General features: G+C 36.4%; 1 pseudogene; it reads right to left on the bottom strand.

The window, feature by feature from the left end:
- Positions 1–9,450: 9,450 nt before the first annotated feature.
- On the bottom strand, positions 9,451–19,959 carry LOC102951007 (annotated as a pseudogene).
- Positions 19,960–20,505: the final 546 nt, after the last annotated feature.

Genomic DNA, 20,505 nt, shown 5'->3' with positions numbered 1-20,505 from the left:
AACCTAATTCAACAGCACATTAAAAGGATCACACACCATGTTCAAGTGGGATATATCTCTGAAATGCAAGATTCAACAAATGCAAATCAATATATGTGCTCCACATGTTAATAAAATAAAGGACAAAAATCATCTCGATAAATACAGAAAAAGTATTTGACAAAATACAGCATCTAAAACCCTTCAACAATTTAATTATACAAGAAACTTATCCCACATAAGATCATATACAACAAACCCACAGCTAACATCACATTTAATGGTGAAAGGTTAAAAGCTTTTCTTCTAAGATCAGGGACAAGACAAGGGTCCTACTCTCACCAGTCCTATTCAACCATAATCCTGGAAGTCCTTGCTATAACAGGCAACAAAAAGAAAAAAGATCTAAATAAGAAAGGACGAAGTAGGGGCACCTGGGTGGCTCAGTCAGTTAAGCAACAAACTCTTGATTTCAGTTCAGGTTGGGCTCCACATTGGTAGTATGGAGCCTGTTTGGGATTCTTTCTCTCTTTTTCTCTCTTTGCCCCTCCCCTGTGCTCTCTCCCTCTCTCTCAAAATAAGGAAATAAACGTTAAAAAAAAGAAAGGAAGAAGTAACATTTTCTTTATTTGCAGATGATATGATATTATGTATAGAAATCCTAAAGACACCACTAAAGAACTCAGTCAGTGAATTTAGTAAAGTTGCAGGATATCCAGCCAACATACAGAAATCAGTTATGTTTCTATACACTGACAACAAGATATCTGAAAAAGGAATTAACACTTCCCATTTACAATATAATTAAAAGCAATATAATAATTAGGACGAAATTCAACCAGAGGAAGTTCTGTATGCTGAAAACTATAAGACGTTGATGAAAGAAATTGAATTAAGACACAAATGGAAAAATATGATATATTCATGGATTGGAAGAACTAATACTATTAAAGGTCCATACTTCCCAAGCCATCTATAGATTTAATGCAGTCTCTGTCAAAATTCCAATGGCATTTTTCACAGAAAGAGAAAACAATGCTAAAATTAATATGCAGCCACAAAAGATCCTAAATAGCCAAAGTAATCCTGAGATAGAAGAACAAAGCTAAAAGCATTACACTTTCTGATTTGAAAGTATACTACAAAGCTATAGTAATCATAACAGGATGATACTGACATAAAAATTGGCACATATACCAATGGAACAGAACTAAAATCCTAGAAATAAACCCTGCATATGTTGTCAACTAATATTTGACAATTGAGTCAAGAATATTCAATGGGGAAAGGATAGTCTCTTCAATAAATGATGGTGAGAAAAATAGATAATCATATGCAGAAAAGTGAAATGAAATTGGATTCCTTACGTTACTCACAAAAATCAACTCAAAATGGATTAAGGACTTAAAAACAAGACCTGAAATCATAAACTCCTAGAAGAAAACATAGTGAAAATGCTTCTTGACACTTGTCAAAGATTTTTTGGATATGACACCAAAAGTACAACAAAAGCAAAAATCAATAAGGAGAGAACTACATTAAACTAAGAAGACTTTGCCCAACAAAAAAATAATCAACAAAATGAAATAGTGGGTTACAAAATAGGAGAAAATATTTGCTAACCATGTATTTAATAAAGGGTTAATTTCCAAAATATATCAAGAACACATACAATTCAACTACCAAACAAACACACAAGCCAAAATCAAAAACAAAAATAAAGGAACAACGCAAATAAAAAATGGGCAGAGGAACAGACAGACATTTTTCCAAAGAAGACGTCCAAATGACCAACATGTATGTGAAAAGTTGTTCAATATTACAAATCATCAGGAAAATGAACATAAAAACCACTATGAGATGCCATCTCCCCACCCATTCAAATGACTATTATTATGGGGCACCTGGGTGGCTGTGTCGGTTAAGCATCTGACTTCAGCTCAGGTCATGATCTCATGACTTGATTCCTGGGTTTGAGCCGCACAGTGGGCTCTGTGCTGACAGCTGGTCCCTGGAGTCTGATTCAGATTCTGTGTCTATGTCTCTCTCTTCCCTCCCCCACTTGCACTCCATCTCTCTCCCTCTCTCTCAAAAATAAATAAACATTTAATTTTTTTAATTTATTAAAACAACTATTATCAAAACAAAAAACCAACCAAATAAAAAACAAGAGGTAACAAGTGTTGGTGAGGGTGTGGAGAAAAGAGAGCCCCTAAGGATGCTGGTGGGAATGTAAATGGGTGCAACCACTTTGGAAAACGGTATGGATCTTCCTCAATTTAAAGTAGAAACCCTATTTGTTCCAGCATTCCCATTTCTGAGTATATATCTTAAGAAAATGAAAGCAGGATATCAAAAAGATATCTGTACTCCCGTATTTATTACAGCTTTATTAACAATAGCCAAAATATGGTAACAACTTAAGGGTCCATCAATAGATGAATGGATAAAGAGGATTGGACGTAAATATGTGATGGAATATTATTCAGCCATGAGAAAGAAGGAAATTTTGCCATTTGTGATAGCATGTATGAATTTTGGAGGCATTTTATAAAGTAAATAAGAGAGAGGTGAATACTGTGTGATATCTCTTATATGGGAATCTAAAAAAGCTAAACTTATAGAAACATAGAGTAGAATAGTGGTTATGTAGCTGGTACGGGGCTGGAGGAACTGGGGAGATGTTGGTCCAACGGTATATTTGCAGTTATATTCTCAACCACAAATAAGAAATAAAAATTATGTGATGTGATGGAGACTACAGTGGTAATCGTATTGTAATGTAGATGTGTGTCAAATCCACACATTATACACCTTAAATTTACTCAATGGTATATGTCGATTATCTCTCTTTTTAAAATTTTTTTCTTTTTCAAGTTTTTATTTATATTCTAGTTAGTTGACATATAGTGTAATATTAGTTTCAGGAGTAGAATTGAGTGATTTATCACTTATAACGGCACCCAGCGCCTGTCACAAGTGCCCTCCTTAATACCTGCCTATTATATCTCAATAAACACACCCACAAATTTACTTAGAATATTTATCTAAGTTGAGTACATTTGGATGGCATTTGAGTATCATTAGCATTTTCTATTCAGGAGTTATTAAGCACAGCATCCCATTAGTTCAAATATGTATGTACATATTTATGCTTTATTTATTATTTTATGTTTATAAAGGAAACATTCCAGAAAGGGGTGACGTAATATGCATTCCAACCAATGGCACACACTTGAAAAACAACTTTTATTTCATTTACCTCAATAGTTCAGACAAAAGGAGCAAGTGTGTGTACTTCAGTCAAAAGGAGGGCACCACTGGTCTATGGAAGAAAATCTAAGAAAAATAATAATAGTGGTCAACAAATTTGCAGGCACCATGATAAATTATATTTATTTTGTTCTTATTATTGTGGAGAAAACAGTGAAAGTAGAAGCCACGGCAAATGAGAACCTTTGTTAAAAAGTACAGCTCCAAGTTTATCCTCATGGCTGTCATGTGGGTAGGTAGGCCAAAAATAATCAGGTATTTTACATTTCTAATGAAAGATTGGTTTGTGAAGTCTATTTTTATACATGAGAAATAATTCAAATATTAAAAATGAAAACATTCTGTGGGCCGAATATTATATAGTCTGCCAAACAAAACATGTTAGCCAGCTTATAAAATTTATGGCATCTAATCTATTCCATTACTTTACTGTGATGCCCATCTTTATTTATGTTTTTTTTTACTTTTTAAAAAAAATTTTTTTTTTTTTAACGTTTATTTATTTTTGAGACAGAGAGAGACAGAGCATGAACAGGGGAGGGGCAGAGAGAGAGAGGGAGACACAGAATCGGAAGCAAGCTCCAGGCTCCGAGCCATCAGCCCGGAGCCCGACGCGGGGCTTGAACTCACGGACCGCGAGATCGTGACCTGAGCCGAAGTCGAACGCTTAACCGACTGAGCCACCCAGGCGCCCCTGATGCCCATCTTTAAATAATACCTATGTGTAGGCTATCATTCAAGAGGTAATAGTAATAAGCAAACATTTATAAAATAGTTATTCTATACCAGGCACTGTGTATGCTAAGTGCTAAATACCTTATCCCATTATCCCATTTGATCTTTACAAGTATGCAACTATCATTAACTTTGCTTCAGTGAGAAATTGAAGATTGGAGTTAAATAATATACTCAGCTTCACCAGACCAGAAAAGGAAGCTGAGTAAAGCATCCAACACAGCAAGGACAAACTCAGTAGCAGCAGTCATTATGATTACTTGTGGCTGAGTAGCCCTGGTCACAGGGATATTAAGTATCTTTTCCCAACTTCACACAGGATGGTTTGTACTAGATAATAATACTGTATTTCTTCCCCTTCAACTAGGCTTTTCTCATCAAGCAAGATTGCCTTGAGTTGTAAAGTGTCTTGTCTCTAAGTTCAATACTTTCAGTGAGTTTTATCAAAAGCAATAAGAAATTTCTTTTTGACTCCCTCTATCTTTGTGTAATCAATTTGTCAGCAGTGCATGAAGCAATTTTTTTTTTTTTTTCAGGAAAGTGGTTGGAAGACATTCTGCAGTCACATTCTCAGGAAATCCTTTATTTTAAAACAGTTTCGACAATAAATTTCATATACTGAAAAAAAAAATAAAAATAAAAATAAAAAAAACTGCAATGAGTTATCACCTCACACCTGTCAGAATGGCTAAAATAAAAAAAAAAACACAAGAAAAAAATAAAAAATAAAAATAAAAATTGCTAAAAAAAATAAAAAAATAAAACAGTTTCATGAACACATATTGCTTTTCTTATGTATTTCTTAAATCTTCTGCTTAAGCATCAAAAAAGAACTCATTAGGCATTTTTTTCTTGTTCTTTGAAGATGTAAGAGAAAATATGGGTTCACTCATATGTTTCCCCAAATACCTGACAAATTTTAAAGAACCTTGAAATTTATCTCTAGGGCTTCATAAAGGAACATAACTCCTTTACCAGAGAATGGTTCCCCAAGTTTCAGAGTCTCTTAGTAACAAAAATGTCAAGAATCATGATTTTCTTGAGGTTAAATACCACCTACTTTTTTTTTTTTTTTTTTTTTTTTTTTTTTTTTTTTTTTTTTTTTTAGTGTTTCTGTCTCTAAAGCTGTTAAGAAAAGAGATAGCTCCTGAAGCTATACATTGTGCATTGGGCATAAGTTGTAGTGTTCACCCAGAGGCTCTGGTCTTTTAACTTGGTTATTCCAGAGGCCACATGTGGAAATAAGACGTAAAGGAGTGAAAACTGGAACTCCCTGCTACATTGGGCACGCAATTCTTGAGTGTGAGACTTCCTGTCATTCATTTCACCGGTGTTTACATAGCATTTATAGTTGCCCTGTAAGGAGCCAGATAGCGAGGCCTGAATGCCCGGGACTCCCATTTTCTGCTGTTGTTGTTGCTGATATTGTTAATACTTCAGTTTATATTGCTATTCATAATTACAAGTATAATTACATTTTGCAAAATACATAATTTTTAAAATGAAGGCAAGTACCCTCTGGCTGTGGAGCATAAGCTGTATAAAAATGGTTGTCTTTTATTTTATAATTTGTTCACATAAATTCTTCTAAGAATTGTTTGAAGAGACATACCTTCTGTCTTATTCTGTCTTAACACATTTACATACCATTATCAATTAATGTTTTTAAATTTTTTTTTATTTAAAAATGTTTTAGGTGTTTATTTTTGGGAGAGAGAGAGAGACAGAGCGTGAGTGGGGGAGAGACAGAGAGACAGGGAGACACAGAATCGGAAGCAGGCTCCAGGCTCTGAGCTGTCAGCACAGAGGCCAAGGTGGAGCCTGAACTTGTGAACTGCGAGATCATGCCCTGAGCCTGGATGCTTAACCGACTGAGCCACCTGGGTGCCCCAATTTATGTTTGTTTTAAATGTTTATTTATTTATTTATTTATTTACTTATTTTGAGAGAGAGAGACAGAGACAGAGAGTGAGTGCGCACATGACATGAGCAGGGGAGGGGCAGAGAAAGGGAGAGAGAGAATCCTAAGCAGGCTCTGCACGGTCAACATAGAGCCCAATGCAGGGCTTAGTCTCACCAACAGTGAGATCATAACCTGAGCCGAAATCAGGAGTTGGATACTTAACTGACTGAGCTACCAGGTGCCCCCATTTGTATGTTTTTAAAAATGACCTGTCTTTGTAGATGCAGATATACATCTTTGAATACTTTTCTGCCTAAAATAGACTATTAATGAGAATTATACCTTCTTAAACAAAAATAGGACAGAATTATGTACTACAGCCATCATTGCCAGTAAATCTTAGATAAAAGACATGACCCCTCTTGAATATAAGCCATATTGGTTGAATTATTTGAAACAGTTTTTATGAAACCCATGCCTTAGGTTTGAATCTTGGGTGACCCAATTAATTGTCTTCCATTAAAAAGTTGCAAATTTCAGTCTTAATTTAGGTCAAATAGAAGTTATCATTGGCATATAGAATTGAGTAAAATCATACAGTAGAATTGATGAAGATCTACCAGTGAGTTGTACCTTAAACTCATAATCGAATCTAAGTGTTGAAATGGCCTTAGGAAGTAATCTGACTCAACCTCCTACTTCTCTAGGAATCTCTCTGTTAACATCCTTGGCTAATGCTTACCTGCTCACTTCTCAAGGGAAGTATACCTGATTTCGAGATGTTACAGCCATTAGGAACTCTTACTGATATTGAACCTAATGGTGTGGTGTCCCTACCATGTCATTATGAGTTAGTCTTCTTCAGAGTTTTCTCCCTCATTTACTTGAATGCCCTTCAAGTATTTAGACAATTTGTGTGCTTTCCCACAGATTTCTCTTCTTTTCACTAATCTCTCAACCATTGCTTGAATGATATAGTTCAAGACCTTTTACCATTTAGCTCACATTCCCCTAAAGCACACTCAAAGATATATTAGTATATATCTTTAAATGAGGTGCCAAAAATGATCACCATGTTCCACTTGTGCAGAGCCTACAACACTGTCCCTTCATGTGATCTAATCATATGCTTCCATCATCATATCTGGAATATACACTTTCATTTGGCAGTTACCATTTGATTTATTCATAGAAAATCTGAGGACAGTATTATTCTTTTCTTAAATAATAAAATTTGTTTGACCATGTGTGTATATGTCTGGCCCTACTCTCAGAAAGCTTGACATTTAATTGTAAATGCCTGTGTTTGGCACATTTGTTGGCTTCTTTTGCTTGGTGTTAATTTTCATCCATTTCACCTGTGTGTCCTTTCTGAAAAGCTATTCACAAAGAGTAAAATAATTTATGAAACATGGCAGTGCTTTAGCGGTAATTGGCTCATCAACTTGAATTGGTTTATTCATAAATGAATTATTTATGGCTAGAAACTAATTCATTTAAATGATCAATGAATTAATTAATTAATTATTCAACTCAATTTTAATTTTTAAGTGACCACCGTATTCGAGACATTTGTAATAAAGAAGAAAGAGACAAGATTTCTCCATAAAGCTGTTGTTCTTCCAGAGAACTTATAAACAACTGAGCAGAAAAAAATATACATAAGCACAAGGTAATAGTACAATGTGAAGGGGTATCCATCCATCCATCCACTTATCAGTCATACTCTGGGACAATTAAGTACCTACTACAAATATCCTTACTATCTTCTCATGTATCTTGGGATTTAGTTCCTTAATGTTAATTTTTTTTTTTTAGTTTTATAGTGGGGAGACTTTTCTCCTTGATAAACAAATTAAAAACAAAATGGGAATTGAATAATATTAACTTAGTTTTCCAGAATTGTCATGGGTTTTAATATTTTCTTATGATCTTTCTTTTGTTGATTTCTCCTTTGATTTCATTTTGGTAAGAAAACACACATGTTTTGTATAATGTATAAGGTTTTTGGTTTTACTTGGTAGCTAGAATAGGGAAAATTACAACTACTTTATCATCTCAAAGCAGAAATCCTGGTGGTAGTTTCCTATATAACATCTATTTTCTCCTTATTACTAGCATAACCTCATTTTTATTTGGGAAGGCGATGTGTCAAGTTAAAAATACTTACCTCCCTAGACTCCTGTGCCTTTAGGGATGGCCATGTGATCAAATTTTGGCCCATAATAAAACAGCTAAAGTCTACTAGGTAGGACTTTTGGAAAAGCTACTGTTCTGATAAAAACAGACACCTTCACCTTTCTCCTCTTCTTTCTGATTAACATGCATACACGATACCTGGAGGTACAACAGCTATCTTGTGCCCAAGAGAATAAAAGCTACCCACTGAGACTGGTAGAGAAAGAAGCTAAACAGAACTTGAATTCTTCATCAACTCCTTGAGCAGCTGCACCAGCCTTAAAGTTCCCACTAAGGAATGTTTATTATGGGGGAAAAAAACATATAGGTTTAAGCTATGCTGGTTGACTCTTTGTTATGTGCACTAAACATAATTCTAACAAGTTACTCATTCTGGTTTTTTTCCACTCAATTTGGAATCAAGCTTTTACTTCACTTTCAAAATTCGATTCAAGGCAAGTTCCACTAGGATGACTTCCATGGTCCTCCCCTGAAACAGAAGCCCTGCTCAGCTGCCTTCTCACCAAATACCACCTTCTTTCATCATTAATCTAACTGGATTGTTTTCTAAATTTATGATCCTTTCTTCTCTAAACAACTTGTTGAGGGCAAGAATTATGCCTTTTATTTGGCCCCCCACCTTTTTTTTCTATGTATTGCCAGGAATTGAAGCAAAGACCTCACGTGGAACCAAGCGACTCACACAGTAGTAAACACAAAGTAAAGCAATGATCTTGGCTTGAGCTATCTAGTTCAGTGGTCTGGCAGAATGTCACATACAAGTTCAGGAGTTGAAAACAATGTTTTTTTGGCTGTCATTTCGAGCACAGTAGAATAATGTTAGGGGAATGGAAAAAGTGAACACCATTTCTTACCATGTTCTCCCTCATATGGCTGGTCTCCCTCTGCCCCTGTGTTCGATGCTGCAGAGATTACTCACCAATTAGCCCAGGGCTGACTGAACAGGGAGGGGCCAATCACTGTTCTCCAGCTATAGCCAGACCTGCCTGCACAGCAGTACCTGTGGCTCTAGCATGGACTTCTGTACAGGAATCTGGCTCTGGCAGTGGCAGCTGGAGAGGGTAATAGGACCTCCTCCTGAATGAAGGAATTGAGTGAATGAATGGATGGGATCCAGTGGTCACTTGCAAAGAGACCAGGAATGATAAATTAAGATGATAAATGATAAATTCAGACAAATGCTTTTGACATCTACCTCCCAAACTACTTGCTCCAAGAAGAGAAGCCATCTCCCATGGGAGAGAAGTCAATGGGGTGAGTGACCATATTCTCACTATTGGGTCTTTCCAGGAGCCAGGGCTTCAAGGAACAAGGCTCCTTGTTCCTTCTTCTCTCAACCATTCCCTCTACTCTTTCCACTCTCACACCTTGTGCTGCTGCTTCTCTTTCTTCTTCTTGTTCTTCTTCACTGCCTTGCTGGCTTTTGATGTGTGCCTTGCCCTCTTGCTTGTATCACTCTCAGAGTCTGAACTGTCAGTAGGATGACTTCTTGTCTGTGTTTCTTTTTCTTCTTTTCCAGCAGCCACAGGAGTTAGTCCCTGTTACTCTCCAAACTGAGGACAGGTCTCACTGAGTGAAGGACACTAAGGAGTTTCTTTATTTTTCGAGAAGAATTCCTCATGGGGTCACACTTCTCAAACTCTGCTGACTTTGCCTCTTCCTTTTCCTCTTCCTCATCAGGTATCAGAGAATGTTTGGTCCCTCCTTGTTGCACAAACCAATCCTTTGCAAAGTGGTCTTTATAGCCACACTTCTTGCAGGTGGTGTTCAGGACAGCCTTGAAGATGATCTGTCCCACGGAATCATGGAAGGGCCACCTCTGTCTCTCTTCTTGCTCAGTGATAGCATTGCTGGGATTGAGGTCTTTCTCAGCCCTTTGGTTAACAGCTTTCATGGAGAGGGATACTTTTATTCTATCATTTTCATCTCTCAGCCAATAAGCTTCATGCACACCTTTTCTCTGACATCTACTATCTCAGAGGGCTGGAGATATGTGACATGATGACATGGATGGGCAGGACAGGATGACATGTGAGTTTGATGGAACAGATCTTGCTTCCCACAGCGTGGGATTTTGAGAAAGTGTTCATAGTCTGTTGCCATAGCAACCTCTTCTTGTAAAATAGTGTGGAGAGCAGGCAAGTTCTCCGTGGTCTCGGGTCCTCCTCATCTTTAATGTTCTATGGCTCCTCCATTTCTCTTCTGCTAAAAGTAATTCAAGTGTCTGTGTCAACTCCCAGTCTCCTGGCCGCAACATTGCATGAAATGCCAAAACCCAGGCCTTATTTGGCGCTTTTATTTGACAATTTGGCAGTACTCAATAAATGTTTGTTAAACAGATAGATGAACAAAGTTTTCTCAATAGGATTTGTGTCATTGCAGTTTTTTGTTGTTGTTTGTAACTATTTTTTAAGTAACCAGCTTTATAGAATATGGCTGTGTTGGCATATCTCCTTTTCCTTGGCACTACTGGAAGTAGCTGAGACACTGGACAGGAATTATTGCCAGAGTTATATTAAATACATTTAATTAAAGTAAAACAACATCAATTCATCTGTTCTTTATGAAATTGGCAAGCCAACTTCATCTATGGTGCCAAATTTTGGATATATATGTATTTTGTATCTGAAAAGTAGTTTACAGGGCCTAAGGATGTGGGGGAGCTTCCTGTACAGACTTGTGTGGTGTTTTGGCTCCCTCAAGTTCTCATGCGATAAATGGAATTGTTCTTCTGGGATCCATCTTGGAATCACTATGTACTTGCTGTTTGGTTGCCTGTGTGATGCTAGGATGCCTTTGTGACCATCCCAAACCCTCACTGATTTTGCCTGAGAAGGAGTGAACTACTTTGCCTTTCTGCTGGAGTCATCATCTTTTCTCTTTGCTAACTGGAGTCTACTTTTCATCTCCCTCCTTTCTTAACTGATGTCTGGGTTCATTTGAAAAGATAAAATGGCTCCAAAAGAAATCTCATTATCTGGTGGTTCTCTAAAGGCAGAGCCAATAGGTCTCAGTACAAGTCTCTTGTAATGTCCTAAGGACAGAATGAGAGGTGTGGTTGTTTTCTGAAAAGAAGCATGGAAAGAGTGAAGGAATGTCCAGTTAGCTAATGCTCACCTCCTATTTTCTTGATTTTCATATGTGGATCCTTTTGGTGTTTGCATTTCTTTTAAGAGGCATGCAGTATATCTCTGTAGAATAAATAAATAAATAATAGATTCATGCACTTTTTTTGCACAAAGTTTAAGTAAAATTGTAAATGCATTATTAGTATATATGTATATTTAAAAGCCTATTTTCTATCTACAATTATACAAAAACAAGGAAATTGCCTTTCACAATGACATTGGGTGGATATGCATAGTGGTATATTTGAAATAAAAAACGTCACTTAGATAAACAAAATACCATGATTATCAAAATGGGACTGGGTCAGGAAATTACAAAGTAAAAACAAGTATTATATCCTAAAACACAGGAAACAGTGTGGTGTGATGAGCAATACACTATGCTGTTAGAATATTGTTTCCAAGAAAAGACATGATTCTGAGTATGTACTTAACTCTATGAACCTAATGTATAAAATAGAATGAATATGTAATATTAATAATTATTATGAATATTTAATGAGTATTTACTCTGCTTTTATCACAGGATTATTGGAAGGATAACTAACATCATAAAAGTGAAAATGCTTTAGTACCCCCCAAGCTACAAAAGTAGGCATTATTTAATACAGTTAATCAAAATACTTAAAGACAATAATTATCACCAGAAAAACAAATCAAGAAGTTTCAATTTGTTAGTTTTTGGGGAGGGTAAATGCTACAAGAGGGTAAAGTTATACATACATGTTAAAAGCTTAGCTTTCTGTGTTTATTTAATAAAACATTGCAATATTGTTTTTTTCTAAAAAAAATCTGAAACTCAATTATGACCCAACAAACAACTGCAGATGATGTTTTTATATGGTTAAGAAGTTAAAATGTAATAGCACATTACTAGAACAAATCAAATAGTAATATAAAGCTAATAATGGGAAAGAGCAGTTCCCATCCTATGCCCTTTTGTAGAGGGCAAATCTTAATTCAGCAGTTTCTTTTGATATTTTTCTAAAATATATTCTTTTAAGAATAATTTTTTTGGATTGGTGACTTTTAGATTATACCATTCGAATTTCTACAGTAAAAAGGAAAATTTAGCTTTTTAAATGTCCCCACCACTCCTTCATTTCTCTCAACTTTATCCCTTCCAACACTGATATTAAACCAATGATCGTTGCTTTCATCAATGTTTATGCAAATACCACTCCACCAGAGTCTCCATGTGGCACCATGTGGCAAACCCTCACTTGGGAGGTTTTTCTCTTGTGCAATAATTGCCCTACTTCCCAGATGCCCACTTTGCTGTCTCAATATTTTTAATTTATATCTTTCCCTTTGTAGCTCTCTATTCATTCCCCATAGTCTAGATTGTTTCCAGCAGTTTCAAAGGTGTCACATTGAGGCCTCTCTTTACTGTCTTCCTGATTTGATCCTACATTTCCTGAATCCTGTCTTTCTCTTCTTGATTTACTCATGAATTTGCTGAAGAATGTTTTTCAGGACTTCTCAAGAAAGAAAGGTGTCATGGGAGGTAAATGTGTGGAAATTTGGCACATATGAAAATGTCTGGTGTTCTTCTATCCTCACGTGTGATGAGGGTTTGACTGGGTAGAGTTTCCATTTGAAAAGCATTTTCCCTCAGAATATTAAAGAACTTGCTCTGATGTCATTTATTTTCATTACTTCTTTTTAGCGTTTCTTCATTTTTGAGAGAGAGAGAGAGGGAGTGCAAGAGGGGGTGGAGCAGAGAGAGAGGGAGACACAGAATCGGAACCAGACTCCAGACTCCAGGGTCGGAGCTGTCAGCACAAAGCCGGATGTGGGGCTAGAACTCCTGAACCATGAGATCATTACCTGAACCAAAGTCAGATGCTTAACCCACTGAGCCAACCAGCCACCCCATTCCGATGCCATTTTTAACATTTAGTGCTCCTTGTGAGAAATATCAGTCTTGTTCATTTGTTCATGACTTGTTTCTTTTAAATCTCCAGACTTTAGAGTTTTCCACTTCCTACTAAAACCTTATAATGTGTGCTCTAGTATGGATCTGTTTTTATTGTTTTTCCTGGGTGCTGGTAGGTGTTTTCAATTAGAAATAAATGTTTTGTATTTCATAGAAATTCTCCTGGTTTCTTTCTTTAATACTCTCTTCCTTTGAATTTTATTTATTCTCTATAGAACTCTAATTTGTTGAATATTAAATTTTTACATTATATTTCTAATTTTCTTAATTTCTGCTCATGGTTTTCTGTGTTCTATCTCTTTCTCTCTCTTCCTTCTCTCTTTCTGCATATTCTATTTCCTTAATATTGTGTTTCAATGTTTCTATTGCATTTTTTTCAGCAATTATATTTTATGTTATAAAGAGTTATTTCTTGGTTTCTGATATTTTTATTTTCCAAGGTATGGTGGGCAGATTTCTAAGATGGCTTCCAAAATTCTTGGCTTCTCATGTACACACTTTAAATAATTAAGTCCTCTTGAATGAAGGAGAAAACTATGATTATGATGGTGTATTGTTTTCTTTACTATAGCACATGTCATGAAAGAAAGGATTTTGAATAAGTAATTAAGTTATTGATCAGTAGACTTTGACTTAATTAAAAGGAAAATTTGTAGTGGATAGGCTTGAGGTAATCAGTTGAGTCCTTCAAAGAGAACCCATTGGTCAGTGGTAGAAGAAATCAGAGAGCTGTATTCTTGCTGGTCTAGAGGCAAGTAACATTCATGTTGTAAGCAGGTTATGGAGGCCACCTGGTAAGGAACTTTCGGGTGCTCTCCAGGAAATGAGAGTAGTTCCTGGCCTATGGCTGGAAAAAAAAATCAGGGATCTCTGTCCTATAAACCACAAGGCAGTGAATTCTTTTCACCAACCAGTTAGCGGAAGTGGAGTCTGAGCTTCAAATGAGAACCCTGACCTGGAATACACCTGACTGCTGCCTTGCAAGGGCCTGAGCAGAGATACTGTAAGATAATAAACTTGTGTTGTTTTAAAATGAAGGTTTGTGGTAATTTATTACACAGCAATAGAAAACTAATACACATAGCAACTTGTTCTTGTTTGTGGAAGGAATATCTTTCTCACTCAACTTCCCTCCATGACTTCATTTGTTCCTTTATTATTTAGGCTCTCTCTTTAGTTAAAAACTCTCCTCAAATAGTGGTTATTCTTAATTTTCCTTATGTTTAAATGTGAGACATTAAGAAAGGGATCAGGTACCTGAGTGAAGCCTTGTGACAAACCAGATTCCATTTAGGTAGATACAGCCAGAGGTGTGGAGATTTTTTCTCTGTTCCTATTAAGTTCCTCTGAAGAGAAATGTTGGAAACTCTGGCTAAGTGCTTAAGGCCTGCCTGGCTATTAGAATTTGGCCTGTGAGATGGGCAAGGAAGTCTGAGTGTTTGACAAACTTAAAGGCTGACTGTCAATTAATTCCTATTTTCAGTCCTGTGCCAATTTCTACTATGACCATCTGCACTTTAAATATTCCAGAGAAAATACCTCAGATTCATCTTGCCTAGAGGGTAAATATTCAGATGCCAGTGTTCTGTGTGTCTGTGTATGGCCACTTTACGTAGTGACCTGTGACAATCTCCTTTGCCATGTGAGGCCTCAAGGCTGCCATCGGTTGTACATTTGGCTGGCTGCTGAGACCTCCTCATGCCTGAGCCATAAACCAATTCTCTTCAAGTCTGTATCCTCTTATATACACACTTTAGGTTATAGCATTCACAAAATTGATGAAGAGTTACCATTTGCTAAAAATGGAAATTAACAGGGCACCTGGATGGCTCAGTCAGTTAAGCTTCTGACTCTTGGTTTTGGCTCAGGTCATGATCTCACGTGCTCTGTCTGTCAAAATATATAAATAAAAATAAAATGGAAATTAATAGAAAACAAACTATTTTTAAAATTCTTAAATGTTTATTTATTTATTTTGAGCGAGAGAGAGCGAGCGAGCAAGTGGGGAAGGGGCAGAGAGAGAGGGAGGGAGAGAATCCCAAGTAGGCTCTGTGCCATCAGTACAGAGCCCGACACAGGGCTCAAACTCATGAACCGAGAGACCATGACCTGAGTCAAAACAAGAGTCAGAGGGTTAATCAACTGAGCCACCCAGGTGACCCCAGGAAACGTACTATTAAATACAGTTCACTGTGCTGTGGAACTTCACTAAGACAATATTTATGCATATGAAGGTTGACATTGCAGGAGCATTTGAATTACGAGGGAGGAGAGAAAAACTGATTTTTGTATATGATTTAGAATATAGGTTTGATAAATATGAGTTACTTATACACTCATGGTTTTGAGGGTAGCTGCAAAAATAACTGACATGAGGGATTCAGTTGTCACAACTCCTCTCCCCTTCAGCTTTTGTCTGGCTGAAGGCACCTGAGTACTTAACCTTGGGCTCCTCCGCCAGCGGCAGACAATGTTTGTTGCCAACTATTTCAGTCGTTCCATTGCTCACCACTCCCTTCTGCCCAAATGGCAGTATTTTTGATAAAACAAAGGTGAGGCTGCTCTGTTTATGGAAACTCTCTCATTCAGTCAGATAAATATCTCCATATATGCAGCTCAGATTAATCAGCTCGAGGTAGGGAGTTGCTTAACTGTTAAGAAAATATTAGTCACTGTCTCTGCCTTCTAGGTGAGGTAGATGAAGAACCAAAAAATTAAAGTCATAAAAGTGCTCTCATAATTTAGAAAAAAGCTATGGTTCTACATTAAGAAATTAGGGGTGCCTGGGTGGGTCAGTAGGTTAAGCTTCCAACTTTGGCTCAGGTCATGATCTCACGGTTCATGATTTCAAGCCCCACATCGGGCTTAGTGCTGACAGCTTAGAGCCCAGAGCCTGCTTTAGATTCAGGGTCTCCCTCTCTTTCTGCCCATCCCCCGCTTCCTGCTTGCACTCTGTCTCTTCCCCTCTTTCAAAAATAAATAAACATTAAAAAAAAGGAATCATAAAATAAATTCATAGGAGCTGTGTTAAGAAAGATATAAATATAAGAGGTGTAAAAGATTCTTTATGCCCCTAGTCCCAAATTCTAATGAAATCTATAGTGATGTAAGCATATGTGTATAAGCATACAGAGGTTAGGCTATTACTATAGCTATATAAATGAATTGCTAGAGTTATACAAATGAATAATGAGATTTTAAAGTGGAAAGATTACTTGGAAAAGGGTGAGATTTGAGCAGAGATTAATAATGTGCAATGAGTTACATATATAGTGTGTTATTGCCATATTCCTTGTGCATGAAGATAAAATCCATGTCTTCATAACAGCAAAGAAAGAGAGTTTGGGTTTATATTCAAAAATTATGTAAGATAAAGAAAAAAGGACAATAATTGCTTCTACATTGACATATAATTCATTCTTATTTCCAAAGAGATTTTAGACTTGAAGGAACTGTTCATCAAGATTACATTTGAATTGTTGACTTATTTCAACCATGTTTCTGGATTTTTGAAAATATGATACAACATTCACATTATTATTACTTTCTTGGAGTGAGGGAGAAAGCAGTTATTATTAATATTAGTAATAATAAAAGTTGCGATTGCAGAAAATGAGATCAGAAGAGTCAGCAAAAGTAAGAACAAATTTTATTTATTATTTTGACTTATTAAAAGACATCTATTGCCAACAGCTTGTAGGCATACATGTAATACAAGCTCATAATTATAGGTTAAAATATACATGTAATAAAAACACAGTAAATATGAGGAAAAGAGAGAAAAATACAAAAATATACTAAATGCTCAAAGCAGAGTAGATACTAAGAAAACCAGATTAGGTGGTAGCTGATGTTACATAATTTTAAAAACATTACATAAGCTTCTTCTGTAAAATGAAAAGGACGAAAAATCTAGTACTTCCTCCCTGTTTATATGTGATTTTGTATCTTTCTCTTTTAAATATGCTCAGGGGTATTCTGGTGGGTTATTTTGAATATGTATTATAAATACATAGAATTTAATTTATTTTTTCATGTGCTGGTAACCAACTACTGAAGAAAACATGCAAAACAGAAGACACCGGAACTAAATTGTGTGTTTAGTGAAAAGATGAAAAATCTATTCCATCAAGTAAATTACTTACCTAGGTGAGGTGAATGATCTCTTCCATGCAGGTTTAGGTATGTTTACTCTTTTCTAGGACCCTGAACAGCAATATACAGGCACTCCCCCAAAAGCAAATTAAATTCATATGAGATCACACTGTCTTTCAGAACTGCATCATTTTGCTTGTCACGTTAAGACTCTTCAAATACTTGGGCAACTTTGTCAGTGACTTGGCCAGTCTGAAATTAATGATGGCAATAGATTATTTCACATATTGCTTTTATCTTTTCTTTCTTTCTTTCTTTTTCTCTAACCCCTTACTAGAATTGATTCTCTAAAAAGCTTGGCATCTCAAACAGATTTGCAGCTGACACTAAACATTTTTTAAATCCTTTATGGGGTCAAATGAGCTTATATACAACTTCTTACTTTCCCTTCAGTTTAGAAATGCCCTCATCATACAGAACATAGCACTAGACCATATGGAATCGTGAAAGAGAATTGTAGTAAATTCCCTTCACATGGAAGTTTTTTTTCATGAATATGATTCTTGTTGTGAAAATCTATAACACCTCTTGAATAAAAATATTTAGGGGCGCCTGGGTGGCTCAGTTGGTTAAGCATCCAACTTCAGCTCAGGTCATGATCTCAGGGTTCATGGGTTTGAGCCTCGCATCAGGCTCTGTGCTGACAGCTCAGAGCCTGTAGCCTGCTTCAGATTCAGTGTCTCCCTCTCTCTTTGCCCCTCCCCTGCTCACGCTCTGCCTCTCTCTCTCTCTCTCAAAAATGAATAAACATTAAAAAAAATTTTAAATTTAAATAGTTGCTTGCTCACCAACCATTAAGGTTTTGGAATGCAAGTAACATGAATAGATTTTAAAGCTACATGTCTCAGGAAATCAAGGATTCTATGTCTATGTATCTCCCGTTAGGGATCAGCAACTTCTTTTTTTTATATAAAATGACTTTTGCATTACTGACCTGGTAGTTTGTAATGTATATGAATTGTGACTTTTTAGAAATTTTCCTGCATATTGCTGATGAGGTAGCCTTAGTTTTATCTTATAATATTTACTATATTTAAGGGACACCTGGGTCATTCAGTTGCTTAAGCATCCAACTTCAGCTCAGGTCATGATCTCATGGTTTGTGATTTCAAGCCCCACATTGAGCTCTGTACTGTGGAGTCTGCTTGGGATCCTTTCTTCCTCTCTCTCTGTCCCTCCCCCCTCAAAATAAATAAACTTAAAAAAATATTTACTATATGTGAAGCTAATAGAAATATTTGCTTAAATATACTTGCTGTTTTATAAAATATCCTATAATTCAGACTTTTTACAAAATTAGGCTCAGCAAAAACTTTGTTATACTAAATTAACGACTTTTTAAATAAGTTTCACTCATTTATTAACTCAAAACTACATATTGGACACTTTGTCTTCCTCAGAACCTGTTAGATATGTGCTGAGTGGATCACAGTCTTCTCCCTCAAAGGAATGCTTGTCTCATTTGGGAGGTACAGGTAAATAAATGATGTGAAAGTGCAGTTATAAAGGGCTGTGCAAAGTCCAGGGGCATACAGAGGCTGGAAGTTCAGGAATGCATCTATAGAGGAAGGACCTTCTCTGTTGAAATTTAAAGACTGACTGACTTTCTGGGTAAATAATGGTTAGAAGGACATTAAATTCAAAGAAGTCATATGCAAAGGAATCAGGGAATCAGAATAGAATTCTGAAGAAACTTACATGAAATGATAAAAAAAAAAAAAATCACTGACGAAGTCAGCACAGAAATAATACTGCTTAATGCCTAGTTAACCCAGAACCTAAGAGTTGAGAGGAGATGGAATTGAGATCAGAATTTGGTAGGATTAATGATGGAGGTTTCTAAAGGTCACCTTTCCCACAGATGAAAACGATATTAAAACTTCAGGTGATATACAATGGAATACTACTTGGCAATGAGAAAGAATGAAATCTGGCCATTTGCAGCAATGTGGATGGAACTGGAAGGTATTATGCTAAGTGAAATAAGTCAGTCAGAGAAAGACAGATACCATATGTTTTCACTCATATGTGGATCTTGAGGAACTTAACAGAAGACCATGGGGGAGGGGAGGGGGAAAAAGTTACAAACAGAGGGAGGGAGGCAAACCATACGAGCCTCTTAAATACAGAGAACAAACTGAGTGTTGATAGGGGGTAAGGGAGAGGGGAAAGTGGGTGATGGGCATTGAAGAAGAGACTTGTTGGGATGAACGCTGGGTGTTGTATAGAAGCCAATTTGACAATATATTTAAAAAAACTTCAGGTGAGGTTGAAATATTTCATAATTTAAATGAAAAGTCAAAATAGTTACAGACAGGGACTAGAATGCTTCAGATATATAAAGTATCAGTCTGGGAAGTGAAAAACTACTCTAATTTTAAAGCCAAAACTGTCAACTGAAGTGAAATGACTTCCAGGCAATCTCCATGTCCACAGGTGGGGTTACCAGGAAGAGAACAGCATTCTCCCACATTCTGGTTGACTTAAAATGAATCACGTATTCTTCTGTTATGGTAAATCTGTGCTTCATGTTGGATGATCTCATCAGCGGCATGAATTTGGTTTGTACTTCCCTGTGCTGTGACAAAGCTCCAGAATTTGGCGTAAGTCAGCTCAGTGGCGGCAGCACAGCCGGGCATCAGAACCATGTTTATGAAGTGAGTTACTGTAGCAGGAAATGTGTGGGAAGAACTAGGTGAAGAATGTACTGTGTAATCCAGTTCTATTCCTAGCTTTTCTCCAGATGCTGAATTTCCAGGTGACCTTGGGAAAGCCTTTTACCCTCTTTGTGCCTGAGTTTCTCTCTTATGCATGGAAAATTTTGTTCCTGAATTATAGAAAATGACCAAAACCCATGTCCTTTGTAGAAGTAATTCCAGGATAATGGGAAGTTTTATAGGGCTTTAAAGTCTGCTTATGGTGTTTCCTTAATTTCAATGTAAAGTGCATTACTCAGTCAAGACAGAAGTGAAGAGTATACTGACACAAAACTAATTTTATTGCAGTGATTTTTATTTTATAATTTAATATTCTGATATTTTATTTTTTATTTTTTATTTTTTTCAATATATGAAATTTATTGCCAAGTTGGTTTCCATACAACACCCAGTGCTCATCCCAAAAGATGCCCTCTTCAATACCCATCGCCCACCCTCCCCTCCCTCCCATCCCCCATCAACCCTCAGTTTGTTCTC

This window comes from Panthera tigris, chromosome B2 (genome assembly GCF_018350195.1).
Source record: "Panthera tigris isolate Pti1 chromosome B2, P.tigris_Pti1_mat1.1, whole genome shotgun sequence".
Taxonomy (NCBI): Eukaryota; Metazoa; Chordata; class Mammalia; order Carnivora; family Felidae; genus Panthera; species Panthera tigris.
This window is presented reverse-complemented; position numbering and strand designations above follow the sequence as displayed.